Here is an 8916-nt window from a genome sequence, read left to right as displayed (position 1 = left end):
AGCAACAAGCCGTTGCTGGAAATTAAACCAAATTCGTGGACAAGGGATAGGAACTTGACCATTACACATTTCAACCAGGGGGCATCTTGGGATTGCTCTGTGAGAATCTTGGGTCGCTTAGTGGAAATTCTGACCCTAACTCTAACCCATGGACCCTATTTTAAGCTAATTTATGGCAGCTCAGCTGCGTTATGAATGGCAAGAGAGAGCTATGGTTTGGAGTAAAAGCCAGCTGAATCATTTATCCATAAATTCGTAAATACCCAAAGTGCACTATTAAGGTGATAATCCATCTGAGTTTGTGTAAAGTGCACTTTACATATAGATCACATTAACTCGTAAGCAACGTAATCTAAGCTTATTGTCACCATCAATGTTCCTTATCCCATCGTCAAGTTCCTATGACAGGAAACAAGAACCAATTTTCAGAGAATGTTAAGAATATTTTGTGCTGTGTCTTAAATAAGCGTTTTTTTACGACCAGGGGGGTGGTGGGATTCCGAATAAAAATGTACCTCATTGTTCCACATGAACACGTGTTTGTCTTATTTTTCATATAGTTTATATAGTGTTCTCATCGACATGGTACAGTGCTTCGTTCCTGACTTCAATCACCGCTAGGGCGTCCATCAATGTTCTACTGATTCCAAATGAGTATGTCGGTTAAGACCAGGTGGATGGGTTGCATAAGATAATAACGTTACTCGTGTCTTATACGTGAATTCAGTCACGTATTCCTTTACCATTATGTATTCCTAGCCTTTATCGTACCCAAATTACTATATAGCGCTGCTATATCTTGTGTTTTTTATTTTATGATTTTTTTAAATATTCACTGCAACTTGATGACGACATGATAAGCTACCTAACTAGCAGCCAGCCTGAAAAACTCACCAACACTCTGTATGTCTTCTCTTTCATACTGGCCCTGACAGAACCAACAAGCTGGCCGTCACAAACACTACGCTCCAGTACATTGCCTGACTAGTAAAATAAATAATAATAATAAATAATTCATTATATTTATATAGCGCTTTTCAATGACTCAAAGACGCTTACAGTGAAGGGGGGGACCTAACTCACCACCACATCACTTGGGTGATGCATGGCAGCCAATCTGCGCCAGAACGCTCACCATACACCAGCTTGAGGTGGAGAGTGAGGGAATTAATGAGTCAGCCAATTATACAGGAGGATGATTAGGGGGGCCAGATTGAACCGTCCCAACTGCCACTTGGGAAACCCCTACTCTTTGCCACAAGTGTCCTGGGATCTTTTATGACCACAGTGAGTTAGGACCTCGGGTTTACGTCTCCTCCGAAGGACGGAGTCATTTTCACCCCTTTGGACACTCTTGTCCTCATCTCTATAAAACATCATGTCAGAAAGGGCAATCATGGTTGCTCTTTGATAAACAATCGAGTTCAATGGTAGCAGTAGATGACAAATTGACTTTCGCGGGTGCAGTAAACGTTTCCAATCAAAGGCATTGTGTTATGGTGTAATCCATTTGCATGGTACGCCGGTAGGTACGACCTGCTCTAGCGAGAACGTGACGTTATTAACTGTCTTGCAGCACTTAAAGCGTTCCCGTTTCTCATTGGCTAGTCAATGTTATTGTTAGCTAAATTAGCTAACAATAACATTTAGCAAACCAGCTCGAAAACAAACAACACAGCTTTACATTGTATTGCACGCAAAGCAAGACCCAGCAATGAATAAATTGGTGATCGAAATAAAGTAGCGATGTAAGAGAGCAAGTGTGTAAGAGCATTTAAAATAGATTTTAAACGTGGTACAAATACAAAGAAAATAAATCTCTTTACGGGCGCAGCCATGTTGTTGTCGAGTCGTACAGTCGGCCTCACTAAACTCGCTCTACTTTCAGAATAGCGAGTGGGACAGACCAAAAGGGGGTGTTCCTCTGTGAAATGATGCAAGAAAGCTGGGAGATGTAAAACTTACGACTAGCACGTACCGGCGTACCTTACAAATGGATTACACCATTACACTTTAGGATTGTGGGTAGTGTAGTGTTTTTAAATTACATCACGAATAAAACATGTTTCTCTGAAAACTGTTCTTTAACTTGTGGCTTCTACATGAGCATATACCATCGTTTCACTATCTCTTTGCTCGTGGTAACTATACCTTGGACTGCAGGATAGCATGGCCATTGTATAAAGGTATTTATGCAAGCACAGGATCTATACCAGGGTATGTTAGAAGATAAATAAATAAATGCCTACATAGGCTACATAAATAACATCCTTTGTTTATGTTATTTTCACCCCCATTTACACATATATCACACACAAAAAGTGTTTGATACATTATTTATTTGCATAGCATGCCACATCTGATGGAATAGCCTGTGTGCTCCTTCCCAAATAGCGTTGTCTTAACAAAAGGACCAGCAGAGGTCCCCGCGTGCTTCCAAATTATTGTTCAGCGGTTCACCAAAACTCTATAATCTACGACAGTTCTCAAACTTTTTCTACTAGTGTACCCCTTATAAGATATTTTTTTAGTAACTCCTTCACTGGCACATACATAAAACAATGTATGTGCGTTCTATTTGGCAGGGTAAACATGAACATTTAAATGGTGCAAATACTAAATACAAATTTCGTGAGAAACATGGGCAGCACAGTACTTACAGTGTTCCCAAGGTTGCTTGACACGAAAGGCCTGGTAAATTCACATTAATTATGTTTAAAATGTATTCTCTGTCAAAAACAGCATTACAAAGATGAAGATGGTTATTTCCCGCCCAGTGCTACCACCATCAAATAAACCTACACATGATTGCTCCCCTTTAGGTCTTGCAGGACTTTGAGCTGTTGTTTGGAGATGAGACTTCTTCAAAACTCCTTGAGAAATGGGGAACACCCCTGGGCTGGGTTGCACCAACTGGGCATAAGCCTGGTCTTAACTACGCCTGGTCGTAACTTGGCGTTCTAAGTCCGACCTAACCGTTACGCCGGTTGCACCAACTGGGCTTAGCGCTCTTTTCACTTAGACCAGGCGGAAATCCTACGCCTGGTCAGGGGCAGGCGTTGAGTCGAAATTCCAGGCTGTTTCAATTACATCCAATCCATCCAGTGCAACCATGGCACGTATAATACATGTACATAGGCATTTAGACAGGAAATTAGGGACAGAAACAATCCATTGGACATTTATGATGACGAGGAGCTGATTGAGAGGTTTCGATTCTGTAGGAGAGATCTGTTTGAATTAATAGAAGAGCTGTCAGCGGATTTACAGTTTGTGTCGGACCGCAATGCAGCGCTACCACCATCCTTGCAACTGCTCTTTGCGCTTCGCTTCTATGCAAACGGGGCATTTCAAAACACAGCCGGCGATATGATCAGTGTTCACAGATCGACCGCCTGTCGGGTTATCCGGAGGGTTTCATTGCCTTCATGGGGAGATGCGGATGCACCCATAACGGGTCTGCACAGTAATAGCTGCGCGCACAGTTCTGCACAACATCTGCATCTCCAAGAGAATCCCTCTCCCCAGACACCATCAGTCCCCGAGGAAGACGTGCGTCCAGCCAGAGCAATTGAAGATATCGCTGGCCGATTAGTCCGTGCTCAACTTATTAATCAGTTGTGAATATTGTTTTAATTATGTATATATGTTTTATATAGGCCAACACATTAAACAGATCTCTCCTACAGTCTCAAAACCCCTCAATTAGCTCCTTGTCATTTGATGACGTTCAATGCATTGCTTCTGTCAAAAATAACCATTCCCGTCTAAATGCCTGCTCGTTGTAAACCAGACAACACAAATACATATTTTAATTACATTTGTTTGCAGGGTTTTATTGTTATGCATTAACACAATTGATGAATGACAATGAATGAAAGAAAGAATTACTTATTTCGGTGTCCAACAGCATGTCAAGTAAAATAGTAAATAGCTGTCGGCACGAGGTATCCTAGCAACGCGGTTATATGCGCATTCCATGGAACATTCACATGGCCGCGCATGGCTAAAATGGGCGTAGTGAAGACCAGGCTTAAGTCCCGTTGGTGCAACCGGTGTTAGTTCCATTCTAAAGCCAGGTCTTAACTAAGACCTACTTAGCAATTACGACCAGGCTTAGTTAAGACCAGTTGGTGCAACCGGCTCCTGAAGGCAAAAGTAATAGAGCAAGCAAAAAACCTCAGCAAGACACCCCTTTTTGACTACCTCATCCAGTCTGCAGAGGAGAACCCTGATGAGGATGATGAAATGCCAGGTAAGTGATATCAAATAATAACCTGTTTGTATTTGGCCACCTTTTTAGATGCTGACTATTTATTGACAAGAATTTTTTGAACCTTTTATGTTGCGTCATGGGCTTTCATCAGGTGTATTTCATGCTCAAAGCATGTGCTCTCCCTTTTCAGTTTGGGATAGTGACATGGCCTCACTTCTCCTGCTGGTCTACCTCCAGCCACCACCTCCAAGTGGAAAGAAGGGAGCTGTCAAAATCAGTATCCGCGAAGCTGTGGATTGTGTAGTGAAGTTTCACAAGGTAATTGTATCCTCATTTTTTAAACCATTTAATATGCAGTAGTGTAACCCAACAAAAAAGACATGTTTTGGCTAAGTAGCTTTCACTTGATACAAGGGGATTTTCTCACAGGTAGCGATGCGGTAGCATGACTGTTCAAACTCTAGCACTTAGACAAGTGATGTCCCACAAATACCAGAATAAATTGCAAGTGATGATATGTAAACACAACAGTTAGCGACTTCTTTTCATAGGATAGAGTTCAGTTAAATTTCCTTGTTTAATTCTTCAGAATGAATGGTGTGGAGGTAATTATTTTTGCAAAGCACCGTTTCTTTTCAGTGTCATCTCAATGTCGAGGCCTTGTGAAAATAAAATCAATAGAAATGTTGTGTAGTAATATTTTGTCATCTTACAGTCATGTCGCAGCCTTCAGGAACACCAGACCAGCGGAGGCAGCCCTACATCATGGCAGTTGGGACGACAAGAAACAGCATCCACGAATACTACATTGCGATGGATAATGTGCTCCTTCCCTGCAAGGCCAGGTCTTCCCTCTCAGCCTTTGTGTGTTTGGTGTCTCCTATGACCAGGCCTTAAACAGCATGTTGACATTTGTGTAGATCACCATCTACAACATTGACATCGGGCTCTCTCACGAAACTCCCAGAGTCAAGAACCTCAGGGCAAAGCTCCTCAACTGAACTTGTGATTTTGGATGCTTTATGTGCAAATCCACTTTTCACAGCATTCAGCAGTTGGTCCGCCATCTCAAACTTTCCCATGCCTTTTTTCCTGGTAAGAAGTTTCAATTGGTGTGTGACCAGAATGGATGCCGTCACAGATTTTGCACTTTTTCAGGCTTCAGAAAACATCTTCAGTGCAAGCATGCTGAAAGTCTAGATCCAGCTGATAATGAACCAGTTACTCCTTCAGTTGTTGTACATGTTCAGCGAACACTGTCAACTTTAATTTCAGAGCAACCAGTGAAGTCTCAAAGTTGTATTGAGAACAGGCAACATACCCAAGTAATGTGTGCATCCCTTATTGCAAAACTCCAAAGCAGTGGTGTGGCTACCAATGTTGTAAAGGCTGTTGTTGCAAATATGGAGGAACTTGTAGAGGAATTGCATTCAACTGTTACAGAAGATGTGGTAAAATGACTACCTGATGTTGAGGGCATGAGAGCAAAATTTGATGAATATTTTGACAGTCTTGAAAATCCATTTAGCAAAAAAAAAAGAAAAGCCAAGCATAGGTTTTTCAAGAACTCAATCAAAACTTTCAAAAATATAACAAAGTCGTTGGCTAAAAAACATCAGATGTCTATAGCATTGCATTGGGAATCAACGCCTTTCAAAAGTATTGACTGTGGGCCAATGAAAACTGTTAGGCTCAATGCCGTAGCAAATGGTGAGATATTTGCTGAAGTACTACAGGTTGACTTGGATGGTGAAGTTGATGTGACATCTTGGATCACTTGTTTTGGGACAGAATATCGTCCAGGCCTTCTGGTTTGCTCAAACATAGAGGATTTGCCAGTATTTAGCCTGATATGAGACATTGTTTCACTTAATGGAGACTATTTTCTTCTAGCAGAGGACTTTGAGACACTTTGTTTTGCAGAACATTTTCATTCTTTTCATGTGAGACAGGGAAATGACAAAAATCTTTCAGTGCTAAAAGTTGATGAGTTGTGCTTGTTTAAGCCGTTCAATCTGAAGACAACTTATGGTTTTGACAGAGATGACCAGTATGTGGTGCCTGTGCATGTGTTGCTGTAAGAAACTTGCTTGATTGGTTGCCAGGGACACCTTTACTTTTATTTTATTTTATTTTCTAAACGAGAAAAATGCTTACCCTTCAAAAGTTCAAGTTGTTAGATACATCGTCTAAATGTAAAACTCAATATGATTCTTGATATAGAATAATCAAAGATTAACTATAATGTTAACTATATTGTATGCACTGTAACAACAACAGCAGCAACAATAAAAATATAATGTTTTCAAGAATCTAATGTGTAGACTGTTCATTCCTGAAGTGATGATAATTCAAGGTGTTGGGTGTCAGAGTACATTCTCACTCTAGAAATATTAAATAATCAGCTCTGCGAAGTGCTACAAAGCACTGGCTTGGAGTGTCATCTTTTTACTCTCTGGGGGTTCAAGGTTTACACTGCAGGAAATAGGAAGCCCTGAAAGAGCGCCCAAAAGTACCACTAATAGAGTACATTTGCACTCTCAAAGTGTCCAAATGTAACTCTTAATTTTGGAGTATAAATGTTGCTCTTTTGACCTCTTGGACCTATATATACACCGAAATGGGTGTATATATAGGTGTACGAAATGTACACCTATAGAGTACAATATACACTGTGATTTTCTTTTCTGCAGGAAATGCATTTTCTAGTTTTATTTAACGTTTTGAAGTAGCCTACATAAATATGTTACTCCACAGTTCCAGCACCACTGATTATGGTATTGGAATTCATAATCTAATATTAATACAGTGCAGAACTATTGTTTTCTCTTTTATTTACCCTAAACAATTTTGCTCAGCAAACGTTTAAGTATTTCCAGCCCTCATGTCATAATTTCAAACAAATGCTGTTTGCAGCCACAAGAGGGCGCCTGATCTCCTCGTGCGTATCGGCAATACCAGTCAACCACAGTAAGTGCAATGTCCAAACAATAACAACGATCCGTTGTCACCAATGCAAAGTGTAACCCTAAGTTACCATGACCGTGTATCTTGAAGAAATGAATAGAGTTAAACTTTAAGCCAACTTAATTTTCCAATAGACCTTCAGTTGGTCTTGAGCAGCAGCGAACTCGTGCTTGACAGAAACAATAAGGTGATACGAGGGACAGGTATGTCCTGATGCCTGGTTTAGATAACCAGGCTGCAGACATGACCTGACACGCTATGCTGTCCCAGGCCTACCCATGGCTCAGGAATGCCTTCTGTACGGACGGGTCTGGTGTACTGGAGTGGAGAGATCATTGTTTTCATCACACTAATACACACATTCTCTCTGTTGACACCATTTCACTGTTCACCTTAACCTTGAGGTAGATTCGATAGATAACGTTATTAATTCCCCGAAGAGGAAATCCTTTGTTACAACAGCCCAGCAGCAGTGGCTAAGATACAATACAATAAAATACAAAGTGCTAATGAAAACCTAAATAGATGCCAAAGTAAAGAAAAACGGGGAACTTTGTAGTTTGTCAGTCCATAGTGTATAAACGAAACATCTCATGTTATTACAAAATGGAAAAGATGGGACATTCAAGTGTGTCCAATTATAATGCTTATTATAGTCTGTATGGGCAGTACACAATGAACTATGATGTGTTTTAGGCTTCAATAAACCTTGTATAGTGTATTGATATTGTTTGATAGATGATGCTTGCTTATGGATTAAAGTCGATATAAGCCTACCCCTTTTAGCGAGGTCGTGTCACCGTCCATCATGGGATAATTAAAATTAATGAGTAACTCGATAATTAAAAAAAACAAGGTTATATACGGTGACATGTACAGCCGGGGCAGGCCTCCAAATATCGGACTGTCCCGGGAAAAGCGGAACGTCTAGCTTTGCATTTTCTAAACAACTATCTTCAATAATTAGTTAACCCCAGAGTGGATTTAAATGTTGAACAGAAAACATGCATCTAGAATTGATTGAACATTTAGTTAGCCAACGGTAGGCAGCCGTTTGAATGTAATTGATTGAATGTAACGGATGTCCCAACAATGTAGTGTCTTACTGCGCCAGACCGCTATAAAACCGCCCTGCACATTTCCTTCCTGCTGGCTGCTCATCGCAGGCTGCAGAGCACACACGCACGCGCGCGCGCGCGCGCACACACACACACACACACACATACACACACACACACACACACACACGTGTGTGTGTGTGTGCTGCGGGGCCTGCTAGCATAAGACGTTCAACGTCGAAATGGTACAGAAAGACGCCGTCAAAGCTGTTGTTTGCTAAACAATAGGAAAAAATATATAAAAAATACTTAGCTGAAGAACAACTCGGCCATGGGCGTTTTGACAACAAGACGCTCCTCCTCCGGTTCGTCCCCGCCTGTCTCTCAGCAGAACCCGCCCGCCTCCCTTCGGCTGACCCACCCGACCCGACATCCTCCACAGTTCTGCAAACGTTAGTCCTTCAAGACGGAATCTAAATAAAACATACGATTGTAAACTACCGCATTAAAGACTCGTCTTGCGGTCGGTACACGTGTGGAGGTGTATGAGGTAAGTGTTTCAGCCTGTATTTTGAAGCCCCGACAGAGTCAGGGACTTTTCCAGGACGATGTGTGCTGTTTTATGTACTTTTTATCAAGTTACAACAACGACTGCTAATATCCTCTAACTACGGG

The 8916-nt window shown here is 41.3% G+C and overlaps 1 protein-coding gene and 1 long non-coding RNA gene across 3 annotated transcripts in view; both read left to right on the top strand.

Annotated features, from left to right (window-relative positions):
* The first annotated feature begins 4138 nt into the window (after window positions 1-4138).
* LOC307087919 lies at window positions 4139-6389 on the top strand. Its single transcript, XR_013812518.1, has 3 exons — window positions 4139-4255; window positions 4407-4534; window positions 4932-6389. It is a non-coding gene; the product is annotated as an uncharacterized lncRNA (long non-coding RNA).
* Window positions 6390-8476: 2087 nt separating this feature from the next.
* LOC307088163 (pleckstrin homology domain-containing family G member 3-like) overlaps window positions 8477-8916 on the top strand; it is a 31666-nt gene continuing 31226 nt past the window's right edge. For both annotated transcript variants that reach the window (XM_079753964.1, XM_079753963.1), the window contains exon 1: window positions 8477-8791. The gene's annotated coding sequence lies outside the window, so the exon portion shown is untranslated. The remainder of the gene's footprint in view (window positions 8792-8916) is intronic.

The sequence above is a fragment of the Pollachius pollachius genome (assembly GCF_949987615.1).
Source record: "Pollachius pollachius genome assembly, chromosome: 16".
Classification (NCBI taxonomy): domain Eukaryota; kingdom Metazoa; phylum Chordata; class Actinopteri; order Gadiformes; family Gadidae; genus Pollachius; species Pollachius pollachius.
This window is presented reverse-complemented; position numbering and strand designations above follow the sequence as displayed.